We start from the raw sequence: 20,320 nt of genomic DNA, 5'->3' as shown, positions 1-20,320 counted from the left end.
GGAATATGGAAATTGTAATGGCTAGCGACGAGAGGCATTTCCCAAGAGGACATCTAGTGAGTGGCAAAAGGTGTGAGTTGGTTTCCTTGGGAAAGGCCGACAATTGGGCATTCCCAATCGTCATGGTTGTGGGGAGCGGGGCTGAAATTTCAAGGCCTACCCTAACCTTCAAATTGAAGGCTAGAAATTGGGTTGACGTGTGTAAAATTTAGAGAAATTTTCAAAATAGTGGCCGTCTTTTGCAATCCTATTTTCTAAGAGAACTTCTCTAGAAGGTTTTAAGGGCTTTGTCTTCACCCTATAACTTACAAGATGCTCCCAAACTTCATCAATACCCTGCAAAAGCAATTTCCATCTATACAAATAGAGAGTTAGGGAGTTATTGTGGCTACACCCTGCTCTCTTTGAGAGGAGGGGAGGGGATGAACTAGATTTATCTTACCCCCTCCCCTCCTCCCATCTACAAAAAAGAATGAGAATCAGTAGGCATATGAGATTTAAAAACCAAATAAACATCCTAATAAAATCATCCGCCTAGTGTTTGGGAGATATTTTATAAAGCCTACAAAATATGATGTCTTAGAGATAAACAAAATATCAACATTGTGTCCAAAGTCATAACATCCAAGCACTATTTCATCTCCTACTCACTATTGTCACTCTCATCAGCCGAGTCATGATCACCAAATACAATTCTCACATTTGTCCTCTCTCTCTCTTTAAACATAACGCTAGTAAGATTGTCTCTCCTTTCTATGCCCCCAACCTGGGATGAATCAAGCGGTGCTGTTTCTGATGATTGTGCCCTCTGCACAACCGCTGAGGTCTCGGCTACACCAAAGTTGTAACCTCAGCAAGACCCACTTGCAACCCATTCTAAATGATTAGATCCAAAGCCAATACATCATTGTTTTCTCTCTCCACATCCTCTTGTGTCTCTCGAATGAATCTCCATGCACAATGCACATGTTATGAAGGACCAAACAAGTGCTAACCATCTTCGGCACATTATGTAATAACATGTTACATCTCTTTAAAAAAATACGAAAGCGGGCTTTCAGCATTCTAAAAGCCCGCTCCACAGGCCCCCATTTCTTTCTGCAGCTTTCAAAGTCTTTGTCACACTCTGGGAATAGCCCTGCAAGTTGAGTGGCAACTTTAGACCATTGATCAACCCCTTGCTTTAGTTTGGAGTTTTTCCAAACTCATCGTGCATTGAGCCCCAAATGTGAATGAGCTAAACAACCCATGCATCCTTCCAAACCTCCCTCTTCCATGTTTGTTCATCTACATTGGTCTTTGGTGTTAAGGCCTTTCTACCTCTATTGGTCACGGGGGCTTTGTTGGAAACTTCAACCTATTGCACCGCTACATCATTTGATTGTTGGACTCTATGTTTTACTGGAAGCTTTTTTACCTTTTCTAAGGTAGAAACCCCATCCACATCACTTCTCCCTTCTGGAGGCAAAGATGAGATCTCTGTCTCTGCTTGTGAGGGTTGTGGACTTTGCTGTACAGACTGGTAGCCGTTTGGGTTGGGCCGTTGGTATGGCATAAACACAAATGATAAACCACCAAAAGCGGACAAAGGAAAAGTCCTTGGAACAAGTGGGAGAGATGCAAATGCTGAGGATAAGGATGTGGGCAGTGTTAAACTATTGGTTGGAGTGACTGGCACATGCATGTCAAGAAAGTAGAATGCCTGAGAATATTGGGAGTATAAGGGCATGTACTCGCTATCTTGCAAGTTCTGGGAACCCATTGGGGGATTACTGGAACGTCAAAATAAAGGGGTCAATTAGATACTAATCAAAGCACTCAATGATGATTAACAATAATCAAAGAAGATGCAAATCAAAACACCGCCTCGCGCCCACCTAAACGCGTGGCGCCAGGCTAATCAAATACCCCGCCATGAAACCCTGCCTTATACAGATAATATAGAACAAAGAGATAATACATAGCAAAGATGATATAGAACGTGCAAAACAAAGAGATATGGAATACTTCTTTTGCCAATCTACACCAAGGGAGGAATAGAGAACATGAAGAAAATACAGAAGATATGGGATTATCCTTTTGGAAAGGCCAAAGGCCACAGAAGATGTACTTTGTTGTATCATATGAATATACTAAATACAAAGCCATCTCTCGCTCTCTATTCTCTATCAATGTTGATTATTCTTGCATTCGAGAGTTCCTATTAAGTGCTTACGGATGAGAGAAGACTATCCAAACTTCCACATGTCTCATTCATATCAGAGCATCAGGCTCAACTATGCTAAGTGCAAAAAATACAGCATGTTGCAAAAAATACAGAAGATACGGAGAGAGAGGAATATAGAACATGTAGAAAATACAGCATGTTGCAGAAAATACAATATCCAGAATATACATAAGAAAATACAACATGCAGAAAATAAAGAAGAAAAGACAACATGCAGAAAATACAGAAGATACGGAGAGAGAGGAGCAAGAGAAAAAAAATGCAAGGCTTACCTACATGGAGATCGCTCTGTAAATCAAGGCGGTGTGCTGGAAATCAGTATGCAGCAGCCCCCAAGCAACACGACCGATTTATCATCATTGCAGAATGATGGAAAGGAATGCAGCATGGTCCACCAACTAGAGGGCGATTGGCTGGAGATAGGTGCACCCAAGTTTGGGCAGCCAAGCTTGGTTGCCCACGCAAAGGCAAAATAGGGACAGGAGGTGGAGGCCATGATGGCAGACGAATTAGGTGGGCGTGAGGTGGTGTGTAAGGCAGACATGCATGGCGGGGTATTTGATTGGCCCAACACCATGCATTTAGGTGGGTGTGAGGTAGTGTGTAAAGGCCCTAAAGATGCTAGCCTGGGATCTAATAGCTATGCTTACGTTCTCATTGCTCTATGTAAGTCCTCTGCACATTATATTCTTGCGTGGGCACAAGCACAAGCCCACGTTTTAGTTCTTGCTTGTACAAGGTAACAAAAGCTACATTTGGCCTTATCGTGTATTTAGAAAGTACAAAGAGTTGGAAAGTCCATTGTTCATTTTTGCGTTGTCAATTTTGTAATTAATTATTGCAATTGATGTAGTTGGTTGTGAAGAGAGGGTTTGCTTGTTAAAGTGTATCAAAGAGCTCAAAATGTGCTTGGTGATTATGCCAATGTGCCTGGAGGAATTGTTGTTCCACAAGATTGCAGTTTGTTTGACTATTACGAAGAGGTGAAGCTTGAGGCTAGAAAGCACATTTTCCCTATTGAGGAGGGTAGAATTGAGACAAAGGAAAAGAGCATTGAATTAAGAGCTCTAAAGAAGCTTGACCTCATCCAGATGGCATCTCAGAGGCTTGTTTAAGGTAATTTACTTTCCAAGGACATATTAATTAGTGATGTGTGGCTTAATGGTGGCTTAGTGTGCTATTCTAAATATTGTGTAGATTCTTTATGTGGTTGAGGGAAAAGGGCTACATACCCTTAGTCCCTATCAAAGCAAAAACATGGCTAGTGCTAAGTAGTGATGAGGAGGGATGTATGTATCCCCCTCCCATGCACAACCTCTCTAGGTGGGAGTTAGATAACTGCCCATGGTGGGTGGATATGGCACTAGGGCATTTGCTTGCGAGAGAGAGGGAGCTTTATGAGCAAATGAAATGGAATAATTCCATTGATGTGCCTGCTAATACATTAAGGATTCTTGGAGAGATAGGAATGAGAAAGCTTGACTTGGAATTTAGTTTCATAGGGTTGCATTGGGTTTTGGTTTTTATTATGTGTTAAAGAGAATGATGTGTGTGCTTTCAAGGTCATGGGGGAAATGGGCAAGATCGCCCTTCTTCATTGTGGTAGATCAGCATACCGAATGATGCAGCCCAAGGTGTTCCGTCTCTGCATGGTATGGTTTTCATTGCATTTGTTACCACTCCATGTGTAATGGGATTGTGTTTTGTTGCACTATGTTTTGATTCTAGGATATATGGTTTTTGAAGTACAAAGTAGTGGTCACGTCATGGTCAAAAGGACCCCTTCTTTTGTGTTTGTGACCAAGCTTGCATAACTAGTGGTGATCTACTACTAATTGGCGATGCCAATTACATTGCAATGGTTGGGGACTACATTGCTATTTGGTCACGATTTTGCAAACAGGCATTAGAAACCTCACATGGGCACCTATACATGAGCATATGGTGAAGAGTAGGCCAGAGGGTAGAGAGTACCTAAGAAAGGGTCAGTTTGTGTTGGGCTGTGGATTTTGTCTTCTTGGATCTCCCTTTTGGAGGGGTACAAAGTGTGCCACCAACATGCCCTATGTGGGATGTTAGGACAGAGGACCATGTGCACCACGACGTGGCCCTTTCTTCTTCTACATTCTCATAATCTGGTTGGTTGCTCGTTATGGCATCGTTTGGAGGTACATCTATAGCTTAATGTTCACTTTATGTATAATTGTTTTTGCTTGTCTTTGAATCACCCGGTTCTCACTATGTCACAAGAGACTCAATTGGGTGGGTGGAGAGGTTTTTTCATGTTTCAAACTTGGAGATAGTGCGTCACATTGTTGTACTTCACCATAGGCCATATGGCTACCTTGAGAGTGTTGGGCTACGTACCGAGGTAAGATTGCTTATGTGCTTATTTTGTCAATGATGTGTCAGATACAGTCATGCTTATATACATGATGCTTACTTGTCTTTTCAGTGTGACACTTCTGTGCTCCTAATGGTGCATAGACGTGGGATACATCCACCATCTTACATCATGGAGAGTGCGCTATTCTTTGATTGCATGTAGATGTAACTAGCAGACATGGTTTTACGTCACTATATGCCAAATGCATATATGGCATTGTTCCCTAGATAGAGTTTTTGGTGTGGTGTGCATTTTAATATCGCATGGACTTATATGATAGAGTTTTTGGTGCGGTGTGTGTTTTGATATCTCATGGACTTATATGACAGTTTTGGTTTTGATGCTATTAGTTTGTCTTTTGTGTGGCAACATCTGAAAGTTCACATTTCTTTTTCTTTCATGAAAAAGTGTGTCTCTGCCTTATGTCGAAGAAATGGCAAGATCAATGATGGATGATGAGCGATGGGAGAAGTATGTTTAAGAGCTATTAAAAGACTAAGGTCATGTAAAAGGGTAGGAGAAGGGTGTGTGTGTGTGAATGGACTTATGGTCCACTAGCTCACCTATTTAAAGGCAAAGCTAGAAGGCATTTTGTATGGTGTAAAGGCCAAGATGTACGCATAAGCAACTTAATAAACAAGTTCATTTCTTGTATTTTTGGGTCTCTCTCCTCACATCTTCTTGATCTAGCATAAGCACCACGTTTTCTCAACATGGTATCTAGAGCTAGGCAACTTGCAAGGTGTAGACTAGGTCAAAAAGTTGTTTCTTGAGTGCATCTCATCTACCCCCAACCGGTGGAGGATTTCTAGCAGCTTGTGGAGGCCGTATCTTAGCTTTCTCTCAACAAGGAAGTTCAAGAGGACATCTGGGTGCTTCATTTCATACCGCTAATTGTGCCGTTCCCCCTCAAATCGCTGCAACATTCTCTGTTCAAACCGGCGTAATTTGTTCACTATCTTCCTCAGTCCGTACACTTATTCGCCGTCTGTAGGCAATTGGGGGCTATGTGGGGTTAGGGCTTCTGAAGCCCATAGTCTTGAGGCTCCCCTATTCAAGTTTCAACCCACGAGGAGTAGTAACGTGCCGGCTAGAGCGAAAAGACCAAGCCTGGGTCTGCGTTTTCGATGGCAGCTTTTATAAAAGCTTCAAAAATCAATGTTTTTAAGCACTAATAGTGTTATTAAACACTAATGATGCAACTAATCCAGCAAAGGGGAGCCATTACAGAGTGCTTCTAAGTACTAAGAGTGTTCTTAAACACTAATGGTGCATCTAATCACCAATGCAAGTGTCATTTGACACTAAAAAAAAGTGCTCTTAAGCACTAATAGTGTTGCTAAACACTAATGGTGGTGATCTTTATCACCAAAGAAAGTGTTTCTTTGACACTAATGAAGCTCATCTCCATCAAAATTTATGGTCGGGCAACACCCTAAGTGCTAAACCACAAGCTTCATCAACTTAATCACTTTCTATGCAACATCCTTGGCTTGATTAAGGGTTGCTACACTCTTATAAGTCATTCTCTTTCTACTTAAGCCAAAACATCACAAATTTTTTGGTTTTCTTCTTCATGAATCAGCTCATTAATAATCCTATAATCCCTCTTCAATACCTAATGTCAAAGGAAAACACCCAAATTAAGAAGTTCTCAGGAGAGGGCTTCCACACTTGGCAAGTTCTTGTCAAGTACAAGATGATGTCCAAAGGTTTTTGGCCATTCATTTCCGGCACTAAGGTTATTGATTGCACACTAAGGCTGAAGATATTGAAGATGATGAGAGGGCACAAGCCATCATCATGCTCCATCTTAATGAGGCTCTTATTCATCATGCGGACCAGCTTCCGACGATTGCAAAGGAGAAATGGGATGAGCTTGACAAGCTCTATGGAGCTCGTGGTAAGAATTCCAAGATCTCACTTAAAACTGAATTTTTCAGCTTGGAGCTCAAAGAGGGAGAGGGCATTGGAGCCTTTATCTCTCATTTGAAGGGCCTTATGGTGTGGCTGAACTTGCATCAGTGAATGCGAGAATGGATGAAGATGATGCAGTGGCTATTTTGTTAAAAGCAGTCAAGAAGGTGTACCCCACCTTAGTCACCACCTTAGTCACCACCCTGAAGAACATACCTAACCCCACCCTTGAAGGAGTCATTCAATCTTGTCTTAATGAAGAAAAGAGGCCAAAGGGAGGAGCTGAATCTTGACTAAGGTGTACCCCACCTTAGTCACCACCTTGGTCACCACCCTGAAGAACATACCTAACCCCACCCTTGAAGGAGTCATTCAATCTTGTCTTAATGAAGAAAAGAGACCAAAGGGAGGAGCTGAATCTTCAAGTGCAACAAGTTCATATCGAACAAGCTTTGTCACATCAAGTGATCAAAGTAAGGTGTGTCCATTGCAAAAAGGTGGGTCATTTGGCAAATAATTGTTGGATCAAATATCCCAACAAGATGAAATGTAACAAGTGTAAACAAACGGGACATATCACTTCTAAATGTCCTAACAAAGAGTCAGAGGCTAACTTTGCATTAGCCTCTAACTCCACTGAGCACTTGTTTTAAATCTCAATGTAACAACACCTATATTCCTAACCTTGTATGCCTAATGTTATAAAGGCAACCTATGTCTAATACCACCTATTCTAATTTTTTCATAATTGGTATTGAGGTGTGGTATTAAATAAAGACTAAGGTCATGTAAAAGGGTAGGATAAGGGTGTGTGTGTGTGTGAATGGACTTATGGTCCACTAGCTCACCTATTTAAAGGCAAAGCTAGAAGGCATTTTGTATGGTGTAAAGTCCAAGTTGTATACATAAGCAACTTAATAAACAAGTCCATTTTGTGTATTTTTGGGTCTCTCTCCTCCACATCTTCTTGATCTAGCATAAGCACCACGTTTTCTCAACAAGAGCGTCATCTGAGACGCAATGTCTTTATTGATGAAGAGTGTGACTCATATTATTTCAGATTACCTTTTATATTTTTGTTCCAATTTAGTTTTGGGGCAATCTATTATCCTACTAGCTTGGTTCATTATTAGTCTTTGGACCTTCATAATCAACTCACATAAGCTTCAAATGTATGAAGGGAGAGATGAATGCCCAGAGAGAGGGGAAAATGAGTGGAAGAGCAGGAATGAAAAAGCATTGGGACTTATTGCACTCAGTTTAAATGATGAAATCATTCATCACATCACAGGGATACAGTGGGCAAAAGATGCATGGGATGAACTCAATAAATTATTTGGTACACAAGCAAAAAATTCAAAGATAAATCTGTTAATGCAATTCTACAAATTGGACATGAAGGAAAGTGAACCTTTAATCACACACTTGAACAAATATAAAAGCATTAAGCAACAGCTGGCAGCTATTGGCAAAAAGGTAGAAGATGATGAAGCATTAGCTGTACTTCTGAAGAGTGTGGACAAAGGAGATTATGAAAACATTGTAGCAACACTAAAGAATGTACCTGAATTGAAGATACATAAGATAGAAGCAGCTCTACTGGAGCAAGAGAGCAGAGGCAAAGAGAAGAAAGGGCTCGACTCAATAGCAGGAGAGGAAAAAGCATTCTTCACCCGAGGAGGATTCTCTCGAGGATGAGGACGAGGAAGAGGCAGAGTAGGAGGGAGGACCTTCACTTGCCACAAATGTGGAAAGCCAAGACACATGGCGAGAGACTGCTACAGCAAACCCAGTGAAGAAGAAACGACATCGGCAAACTTCATGGAGGCTCCAAGGAAAGTGGAGTCGGATCATCTTTTCTAAGAGAGAGAGAGAGAGAGAGAGACCCCACAACCCAATGTAACCTGCCCCAATGTAACCTGCCCCAATAAAGTAAAACCACCTCTGAGCCATCGATGATGTAGGCCACGTGGTAGATGTATGTGTGAGCACTTTAGTCAAGGTCGCGGGCACTTATAGTAGCCTTGGACACATAGAGAGAGAGAGTGTCAAGGACTATGAAGTTTAGGGACTTGAGGCACTAGTCGTGGGCTATCAAGTAAGAGGGAAACTTGGTATAGGGTCCAGGTGTGCTAGGATTATTCACTTAAGGGGAGGTGTTGAAATATACAAGTGAATAGGGTGTGTGTGGGAACAAGCTCTTGGATAGAGGCTGTAAAAGAGGAGATGTAATTGTGAAAGAACCTGTGAAAAGGTGAGAAGAATCTACTAGGAGAGAATAAAGGGTAGCATGAGAGAATTTAGGAGTGTGGAGTTATTCTGGGAGATATTCAGGGAAAAGAGAAGAGGTGGAGAGAATCAGGCAAAAGGTGGAGATATTCTGGGAGTAAATCATGGAGAAATCAATGGGATTTGATGCTTGATGTAAACTCTATAAATTGAGGCATAGCCCTAATGAGAATTTGCTGGTTTTTGAGTATCCATGCCTACATTAATCTATTTGCTAATTATTCACTAATTACGTCTTAATCATTTGCTAATCACTTTTGTTAATGATGTTGATTCTAGTGTTTGATCCACCATAGCTCATCATTATGCTCAAATTTCAACACAAGGTCTACTGCCATTATCTTACATCAAGTAGTCAAGGTAGATACACCAAAAGGTTATACATTCAAGATATGAGGCAATGGTATCCAAATCTACAACTTGGACGGGCGCCCATAATGGTCCCGATGGAATACTTATAGTGATTTTTGCTTCAAGAACATGTGGTAGCAAATTAGGATGAAGTCCCAAGTTATGTACTTCATGGATATATTATGAGAGTAGTCAGTGTAATAGCATTAGGTCTCTTATGAGCCTAAAAAGTGCCCGGTCGGTCCACAGTTTAAGTGAGTGTAAACACTTATGGCCATGTATATAAGTGAAAATCTCTCATAATACAAGGGACTCTCCCATTGTGCAATACACTCTAGCTCTTGCTACTAATCTCTCTCTAATCCATGCTAGTGATGTGTGACTGAAGTGAGGTGAGAGTAGGGACGAGTACACGTAGTGCAACACGGCGGTGTGACAACGCTCGTAGAAGGCGCGATGGAATTGCTTCTCAAGGAGTTGTGGAGCTTGGAGATCTCAAGTGTTATGAGCTTGACCACCAATGGAAAGATCCCCATGACAGTTGTGGTTTTTCAAGTAATTTCTTCTTGTTGTATGTGTTTCAAAGGGGGTTTGGGTGAGCCATAAAATTTTTGGCACCGCTGTCGGGGAGCCATCCCTTGGCCTTTTCCACTATTTGCTCTCTAATCTATGCATACCCATTGCCCATTGTCTTGATTAGTGGTTTCCCATGAAAAAGATGTGGTTTTGATAGAGATTTGTGTGTAATTTTGTGAGAAATAGCTCTCTTTTTTATTTTTTGAAAGAATGATTTTTAAGCTTAAATGTGTTGTTTTGTTAGTTTTAATCTAGTTTTTAGTGTTTGTTAAGTGTGCACATAGAGTGTGCTAGGTTCAGTTTGCATCCATTGCATCAAACAATGCAATGGATTGTAATTTTGTGATTTTTAGCTCTCTTTAGAGTTAAACGCAAAACTAGAATCATTAATTTTTACTTGATTCATGTGTTTTTTTGTTTGGTTTGTGTGCATTAGAGTGTTAGCAAGTATTAGTAGTAGCTTAATTATTTAAAAAAATTTAAAACATTAAAAAACTCTTAAAATTGACTAATCTTTCTTAATTTATTGGTTTTTGTCATTAAGGGATGATTAATCTAGTTCAAGAGGGAAAAAAACTAGAAAAAGTGTTTTTTGGGGTCAAAATCGATCATGTAAGAGGTCGAAATTAGTGTTCTAGAGTGTTTTGAGAACATCAGGATGCATCAAAACACCTAATTACATTAATTGGAGGAATTTCACTCTCTTTTGCTTAATTTTGCATAAGACTAAAATTAAGAGTTTAATTAATCTCTAATTATAGATTAATTTACACATTAGTTGATGCACATAGCTTAGCAATTTCATGCTCTATCCAATGGTGTAATCAATGGTGTGAATTAATTAGTGATTAGTGTTAATTAGAGTCCTTAATTACTCCAAAAGGGGGATAAAAATTAGTGGAAAAAATAATTTTTGATTAATTCTTAAGCACTTTTTTCCATAACTTATTTAAGATAATGAGCATTGGATGAAAAGATGCCCCTTAGTTAGAAAATGGCCACTTTTGGGAGTAAGGGGGTATCATAAAAGTGTTGACTTTCTTTTATTCCCACTTACCTTTTTGGGGAAATGCCCATATCTCCCCAATTTAAAATTCAAAAAATATTCCTTCCACACATGAAAACTCGAATTTCTCTCTAGACTAAAAAAAAATCCATGAAATCATGGCATGAGACTCCCTGACTTTCATGTCGTGAAAGTTCCCCGGCAAGAAAAATAAAAAAATCCATGAAATACCTACTTTCATGTCCTGCACTTTCACGGCACGTAAAAAAATAAATCCATGAAATTTCTAACTTTGACGACGTGACAAAGGTCTGCGTGAAAAAAAAAATCAAAAATTTACTTTCACGCGTGAGATGCATTTCACGGCATGAAAAGGGTGCGTGAAAAAAAGAGTATAGAAAACAGCCTTGTTTGGAGGCTTATATCCCCTAAACCATATGGTCGATGTAACGCATTTTAGTGCTCATCAAAAAGCCTGCAACACGAGGTCTTCAAAATTGCTCTTGAGGGTCCGAGGGTAAAATTCATCGTTGTGGCCTCCGACCAACAGCCTCAAAATTTGACCCAAAAATCGAGGCAAAAAAAAGCACTTAAATTGCCCGAAAAAGATCACGTACCATATTGGCTACTTTTTGAGTGTCTAAACGACAAAATCACGAAAAAGTTAGAGAGACAAAGTTGTAGTACTACAACTCTCTCATACAATGTTTTTCCAAGTTCCTTTTGGAACACATTAAAAAATGGGTTGCAAAATAGGAAAAAGCTTTCTGGAAAAAAAAAACATCTTGAGACAATGATTGAAAATAGGTTTTGAGACCTCCTCCTCTATCTGGAACACTAATAGCATGCACGTTTTTTTCAGAAAAGTTCATCTCCTAAGAGGACGTTCACATGCGCTTTTGGAGACCTCGTCTTCCATCTGGGACACCAGTGGCACACACGTATTCCAAGATTTCCTAAGGCCAGTTGCTTCAGTGCAACATGTCTCGTAGAATACAACTCTTAACATCTTGAGTGTGCAAAATAGGCAATTGTCCACGATACCCTTGAATGTGCTTACACGCTTGCAAGCTAAGGCACGAGAAACAGTCAAAAACAATGTAAAAGAACACACTTCAAAATGGGTAGAGGAGCATGTTTTAAAACAAAAACCAAAAGAGGATAAACCTAAGAAGAACAAGGGCCAACAAACTGTCAAAACAAAAGTTGAAATAAAGGACACGAGAAAGGAGCCTGTGGAGGACCAAAAGCTACACATGATACTAATGAATCCACCTCAAAGGCTACCCCTCAAATCACAAAATCCACATGTGCAAAAAATGTAACAAAAGCCTAAAAGAAAATTCGTTCTCGTCGCATGGGCAAACATAATGGAAACTTGACGATCCAAAGAAAGTCAGAAGATGAAACAAGTTTTAGTACGTCACTTAGTGAAGACGAAACAAGTTATGACTCGTCACTCAGTGCACCTCCTAATACAATCAAGAAACTAGAACTATCCCAGCCACCCCATATTAGCATTGATGATCACATGACATATGAGGAATGCAAGAAGCAAGCTCAGGAGAGCATGCTTAGCATTGATGAGTGTCATACAAGATCCCCGGTTGTGATTACACCTCATAATATCGAACCTAAAAAAGCAACCAAAATACAAAAACTGGAAGAGTATTGCTTCCCCTTTCAAGAGGAAGACGTACTCTCTACAAAAATGAACTCATCAAGCCAAGAAGAGTCATCAGAGGAAGATTGCACGAATGATGCAGTTGAAAAAGCATGTGAGGAATTCGATGAATCCCTTACAAAAATTTAGTCTCTCAAATCCTCATTTGGAGGAGTGCTCTTCTCTCGTGGGGTGAAGCTAGCATAGCTTTAGCCTTTACACCTTTAATGGCTAACCATGAGTTGTACCAAGATATCAAGAGCTACATAGAACATGACTGTACGGATTTGCAAGTTTCCAAACAGACCTTAGTTAAAGTGGTCATCAGTATACTCGAGGTACCATTGTACACATTGGGTACTCTTAAAAAAGCAGAAAGCCAAGAAGATGATGAAAGTGAATGGGAATATGAAACTGAAATGGGAACTGAAGCTAAAACAAAAACTGAAACTTCCATGGTTCTACTTGAGGATTCTATCATGGTATGGTTAGATTTCTCTCTGTTAACATTAAGCACAAACGCACATTGATTAGTCCTTGAGAAAGCCATAACCTTGTGACAATAGACACTCGGGTATTATTGGGTCAACTTGCAATCATCCCTAAAGGAAATTCTTTTGTGATAGGTGCCAATGGAGAAAAAATTGAAGTTCTAGGTTGCTTCAGCTATTCTACTCAAACAATCGGTCAAACTGTGGAATTTGACTTCCATGTAACCCCAGATTCCCTTGAATATGATGTCATCCTTGGTGGAACTTGGGTACATGACTCATGGTATTCAATTGATGAATCCATGCAAACAGTCACCTTGCACACTCCTAGAGGCATTGTGAAATTGCTCCTACGGGAGGAAGAGACCTTGGAGGAGCTGGGACTACCAACATATCTTACTCAGGATATCCCAAGAGTTATGGTTAGATTATAACTTTATAATAAAATCATCACACTCCAATCATAGCTTTATTCACAATGAGAGCACAATCTCATGACCCTCGAGTTATGGGACCAGCACTCAATGCTCATCCTGAGAAAATTCTATTCACAAAAGACATCAACATGCCATGTTTGGGGTACTTTAAACAAACAATGTATATAGAATCTAACCCCCTTACTTGCAAGTTTTTTGTGGTTGAGTATGTGTTGGAAGTAGATTTGATCTCAAAGCATAAATGGACTATTGTTGCCCAAGCACCAATGTGCTTTGGTAGCGATAGCGTCATCATGATGGTCATCGACTCAAAGTTGACAATACCATACTGCAAGGAAGAGGAATCAATCCTAAGGTATTTCTATGATGGTGAATGCAAAAGGCTACAAGCATCTTTCTCGAAAGCCTATCTGCATAAAGACCTACCATCTGCATCAATGAGACCAACTCCAACAAAGCATCTAATCCTTCAACTCCATGCTCCCCAACAAAGTCCAATGTCAAAACCTCGCACAATCAACCGCTATTCCAAAAGAAGTCCCCCAAGTGCAACCATCTATCTCTAAAAAGGAACTCCAAGGAAAAGCCTCCACCTCAACAACTCCTCATCAAACCTCACTAAAGGAGAAGGCTACATGCTCAAAAGCCTCAACATCAGCACCACTCCACAAGAGACTCAAATCTCATTATCAACAATGCCCATGAGTCTCAAACCCACAACCTCAACTAACCAAAAAGGGCCCCAAACCTTCCACTTCATCTTAAAAAAAACTCCACCACGACAGACACAATCAAGGTATCTTAATGGTATCAAAATGTGGGTGGAGAAGCGACTAATTGTAGTTCAAGGCTACTATGAGTAAAGGTGCCAATCCAATTTGGGTGCCTCAATCATCAACACCTCTTCCTCAATGCCCAAGGAAGAACAAAAGTACTCCATAACGTCATCCACAAAAGTCTATGTGAGTTCCTCAAAGAACAACAACTCAACAAGTGTGGGTACCAAAAAGATTACTGCAAGCTGAAGGGTACTACCAAGGTAATACCAAATCTTGGATTCCCAAGCACATCAAGAAGTCACCTAAGCCTGTACAAATAAAAGGACCCTCAGAACCAAAAGCATCAGCCCACCAATTCATAGTGTTCATCAAAGATGGGTGCCTATGCACGTGCTGCAAGAACAAGGATATTATGATGGAAATCCCATCATATGGTTGCTAAGATCGAACAGAGTGAAGAAAACCTCACCAACCAATGACTTCAATTCCAAGAACTTCACCTAAGATTCAATAAGAATGGAGGCCCAAGCAACACCAAGCACGCCACTCAACCCATCTTGTGCATATAACACATACACAAGAGCTTGCATATTCCGTCAACACCAATGGTAACCAACTAGAAGCTGTACCTACCGCCTCGACAAAACCTTCACCATAAGCTCAAGAATCAATCCCCACGTCTACAATGGAGACTTATGAGTGTATCAAGGATAAACTCACAATGCTCTTTTCACCCCTCTGGATGAGAAGCATGGGTGTAGAAGCTACGTGACAGACATAAAAACCTATTCTCTAAAAAAGGAGAGTAGCCACGAGAACCTATTGCTCGCAAGGTGGTAACCAAAAATAAAAACTAAAAAACAAAAAAAGAGAAAAAAAAGAGAAAAAGAAAAAGAAAAAGACAAAAACACAAGGGAGTCACATAAATGGCCTACCTAAAAATGGTAGAATATCACAAGAACCTCCCAAACGATCTTCAATAGTGGCCAATACATTTTTGTTAAGCTTATAGCTTATTTGAACTAGAGCCTAACCATCCACAACTTTCCAGGTACATCTTTGGATGGGGGGCCATGGAGGGCAAAAGCTTGGTCAATGGTATAACCTATCGCCTCCTGGAATTTTCCTTCAAATTGCAAACCTCTCCAAATGAAAACTTAAGTTTTCACAACATATTAATCTCTAATCCTTAGTGAAGATGTCTATATTAGCATCACAAGTCGTCCTAATAGTTCTTTCATGCCTCGCTAACAAGTGGCTACTTCAACAAGTAGCAGCTCAATAAGAGTCTATTTGACTCATTTCATGTACTTAATGTATATCTACTTCATAGAACACTTAAATATACATAAAAGCATAAAAAGTACATGGAAAGAAGCATGCAAGAACAAGTCCTACTTAACAACATTTGACAAGCATTCTACCACAAAAAGGGACATCATCAAAGGCCAAATTCTTCAAGTAATCAATGTCGCTTCAATGAATCAGATGAGGAACTGAGAATCATAATCTCGCTATGATAATTTTATTAATGTTTCTCTAGATCCTTCCTTCTCTTCTCCACAATTATTAACATCTCTTAGATTCCCTACTAACACACCAATAACCAGTAACTCTTCTTATGATTGGCAAAAACAAATTGAGTAAAAAATATACCCACAAACAAAAGCAAAAATTCCTCTGAAAAATCTAAAAAATGCAATCCCTCACAAAAAACCCCACCATCCCCACCTCATTGAAAATTCCTTTTAATCTTTAATCTTTTTATTTACTAACTATCCTTTCTTATTCCTTCCATAAGAAAAAGGACCATTAAATGCCACTCAACATCAAAAGCCATCAACAAAGCTTGTAAATCCTCCCCACACAAAGGCCTTCAAAGGCAATCATGAGAGGACACGATCAGCATCAGGAAGGGGGAAATGTTCACCCATTTCTAGGGTTAACAAGAGCTACTGCCATTATCTTACATCAAGGAGTCAAGATAGATACACCAAAAGGTCATACATTCAAGATATGAAGTAATGGTGTCTAAATCCACAACTTGGACGGGTGCTCGTAATGGTCCGATGGAATACTTATGGTGATTTCCACTTCAAGAGTGTGTGGTAGCAAGTTAGGATAAAGTCCCAAGTGATGTACTTCATGGATATATTATGAAATTAGTCATTGTAATAGCATTAGGCCTCTTATGAGCCGAAAATACCCAGTTGACCCACAGTTTAAGTAAGTGTGAATACTTATGGCCATGTATATAAGTGAAAATCTCTCATAATACAAGACTCTCCCATTGTGCAATATAGTCTTGCTCTTGCTAATCTCTCTCTAATCCATGTTTGGGAATGTAGGATGAGATAAGAACCAAGTACACCATATCCTTGTGCCATAAAAAACCATTACAAAGCTTGTAATGAGGAAATTCTCCATTATCTCCTTTTTTACTGTAATTTCCTATAAATATGGGCAGCACCTTTGTTGATAAGATCTTCCTCTTGAATCCCTTTGATCCATTCACTATACACTTTCATAATTGAAGTCATAGTGCAAGCCCACATTCTTGACAATGTACCCGGCAACTACATTGTCCTTCTCGAGTGTGTAGGATATCTCAAAATCATATCCTTGAAGGGTAGCCAACCATCTCTTTTGTTTGGGAGAAAATTTGGGTTGGGAGAGGAAAAATTTCAGCACCCTATTGGAGCCCTATGATCACTTCTCACCTTGAAATGTGCACCATGAAGATAGTGATGGCATTTCTTGATTGCATGAAGTATGGTCAACATTTCTTGCTTATAAACACACAACCCCATCTCCTTCTCGGAATGCTTTCTACACCATGCTCTTAATATAAAACTGCCCCAAGCCCTCTTCCACTTGCATCTGCTCTCACATAAAATGTCTTTGAGAAATCGAGGCAAACAAGAATAGGAGTCGATGTGAGCAAGGTTTTGAGTTCACTGAAACTCTTGTCGGCAATAACATCCCAAAATAAAGCTTCCCTCTCGTGAGTAGTCACTAAGAGGTGCCGCAATAGATGCATAGTGCTCCATAAATCTTCTATAGAAAGAAGACAATCCTAAAACTCCTCTCAATTGAGTTGTATTGCCAGGGGTTGGCCATTTGACACATGCTACTTTCTTTGGATCAAGCCTAATGTCCTTCTCTCCCACCAAGTGTCCTAAGATACTCTACTTCATTAACCATGAATGCACATTTGCTCTCCTTTGCATAAAGCTTGTGCTTGTCAAAGAACACTAGGACAAACTTGAATAGGAAGGGAGCCAATATCCTATTCATCAATGCTTGGAAAGTGGTTGGGGCATTTGTAAGGCCAAAGGGCATAAACATAAAGTGAAACAATCCCCTTTTGGTCTTAAATGCCATCTTCTCCTCATCACCCTCCATTCGTATTTGATGTACCCAATCTTAAATCAATCTTAGTGAATAATTTTTCACCTTGGATGCGGGGAATTGGGTACCTATTCTTGATAGTGATTTTGTTCAAGTCATGGTAATCAATGCACATACAAAAGGACCCATCCTTCTTCTTCACCAATAGAACAGGTGATGCAAATGGAGATTGTGCCAAAAGCTCTTGAGAAATAGAGCATATGCAAGCTGTGTTTACTGCACTTTTGGATGTATCACCTCCCAAAATACTTGCATGACTTCCCCCACTAGGGTCAAATGGAAACTCGTCCTCTTCTTGGATGAAAGAGTAATCCTCCAAAGTATCATCATGTGTCTCTTCAACGTAATCTTCATATTCCTACACCTCATGAGAATTCTTTGAATCATTCTCTTCATCCATAAGAATCATAGTAGTCATCACCTTCTTTGATTTATAAACATAACCACGGGTGACCACTTCTCTTTACATTTGAGCCTTGCTCCTTAACTCTTCAATCTTTGGATCATCCATCCTTTGTGTCTTCTTGAAGGGTTGAAAAGTCTTCTTGACAAACCATTGCCTTTCTTTGCATCATTTTGAACTCCACTTTTGGGCTGTCCACCTCCAAATGATGATGAAAACCTAGAGGTAAAGTGGGTGTTGTGAAAGGAAAGATTTTCCAACATTTGAAGACGTATTGGATGGTTTTTGATAGGGTATGATAGGCTGAGATTTTCTATAATTTGGCTCATAGAGCTCTGCCAACCTCATAGCCTCCTTGATGGTGCTAGGTCTTTGTGCCGATACATCCGCCTCCTTGATGTAGGAGTATGATAGGCTGAGATTTTCTATAATTTGGCTCATAGAGCTCTGCCAACCTCATAGCCTCCTTGATGGTGCTAGGTCTTTGTGCCGATACATCCGCCTCCTTGATGTAGGAATCTAGACCATGCACGAACTTATTCATCTTCATGTCCTCATTGAGTCCATCCACAAACATAGAGAGTTTCATGAACTTTTTGATGTAGTCTCTAACCAATGTACCCTTTTGTGAGAATTCATACCATTCTTCATGGTATCGGTCAAGAACCAAAGGTGAAACAAATGCCATATTCATCTCTCTTCAATTCCTCCCAACAAGTATGTGGTGTGGTCCCTTCTTTGACCAAATGCCTCCACCATTACTGGGCATAATCTTCTAAGTGCCGATACATCCGCCTTGATATAGGAGTCTAGACCATGCACGAACTTCTTATCTTCATGTCCTCATTGAGTCCATCCACAAACATAGAGAGTTTCATGAACTTTTTGATGTACTCTCTAACCAATGTACCCTTTTGTGAGAGTTCGTACCATTCATTATGGTATCAGTCAAGAACCAAAGGCAAAACAAATGCCATATTCATCTCTCTCTTCAATTCCTCCCAAGTATGTGGTGTAGTCCCTTCTTTAATCAAGTGCCTCCACCATTGATGGGCATAATCTTCCAAGTGTAAGAATGCAAACTGCACTTTATCCTGCTTATTCTTTGGATATAGCTGAAAATATGTCTCCATTTTGTTTATCCATTTCTCCAATTCATGTAGGGTTGATCCTTCACCCTTGAATTTGAGGATTGAGACCTTATCATTAACATCCTTGGAAGTGGTAGATGATGCATTCTCATGGTGATGATTGGAGGGTTTTTACCTTTGCATTTGCACATATGATTCCAATAATTGTGCAAAATCCTTGTACTCCCTCTTGATAAAGTTAGGCATTTCCATCCATATATCATGAGCTTCCCTTTGCCTTTTGGTAAATGACATATGCTCCCAATCATGATTTATTGATGGGGAAACCAGCTCCATGAACTCTTCAATCTTACTGAGGTAAACCTTCCTCAATCCACTTTACACCCTAGGAAAATTACGGAGGTTGGGTTTGATACTATTCCCATTTGTGTGGTTATTTGAGGATTTGTCTTCAGTCTTACTGAGGTAAACCTTACTCAATCCACTTTACACCACCCTGGGCAAAGTATGGAGGTTGGGTCTAATACTATTCCCATTTGTGTGGTGATTTGAGGATTTGTCAAGATTAGAAATGCACGATGAAATTACTAAAGAACACTCTCTCTAACATTATCACACTTAAACATTAATAGTAAAAGATAGTAGATGATGGAGTAAAGATTGTGGTATATTTCTCAGCAAAGTTATGTATAATGAAAGCAATCAATATGTAGCTTTTAATAAGCTCTCACGTCTCAATGAAAGTTGTGTATAATGAAAGGATCAATATGTAGCTTCTAATAAGCTCTTAAGAGTCAATGTTACAAAGATTATGACTATGGCCAAAAGAAACAATGGTAAGAAGTTCGGTGCGGCCTATACATAGGCCGTGCTGAAATCATTTAGTTTTATAACTTTAGTTTTTTGGTATGACCTAGGTATAGGACAATGTTTATAGGGATTATAAGTTTGGCCAAGAGATTCATTTATAACTTGAGTTTTTCGATAAGCCCTAGATATAGGACTTGATGTTTATAGGGATTATAAGTGTGGACAAAAGATACAATGATAAAAAGTTACAATTTCAACACGACCTATTTACAAACCTACCCTTGATGTTACATGGATTATAAGTGTGGCTAGATGACACAATGGCAACATCTTACAAATGATTCTGGCACAGCATGTGTACACACAACAATTACTTAGCATCTATAGAAGAAATTTCTACTATAGGTTGATCTTTATATAGATAGCTTCTTATGAGTATCTTCATATTAGGTATGGATCCAAAGAACATCATCATGAAGAATA

Source organism: Cibotium barometz, chromosome 52, assembly GCF_041138505.1.
Source record: "Cibotium barometz isolate CiBa-2024 chromosome 52, ASM4113850v1, whole genome shotgun sequence".
Lineage (NCBI taxonomy): Eukaryota > Viridiplantae > Streptophyta > Polypodiopsida > Cyatheales > Cibotiaceae > Cibotium > Cibotium barometz.
This window is presented reverse-complemented; position numbering follows the sequence as displayed.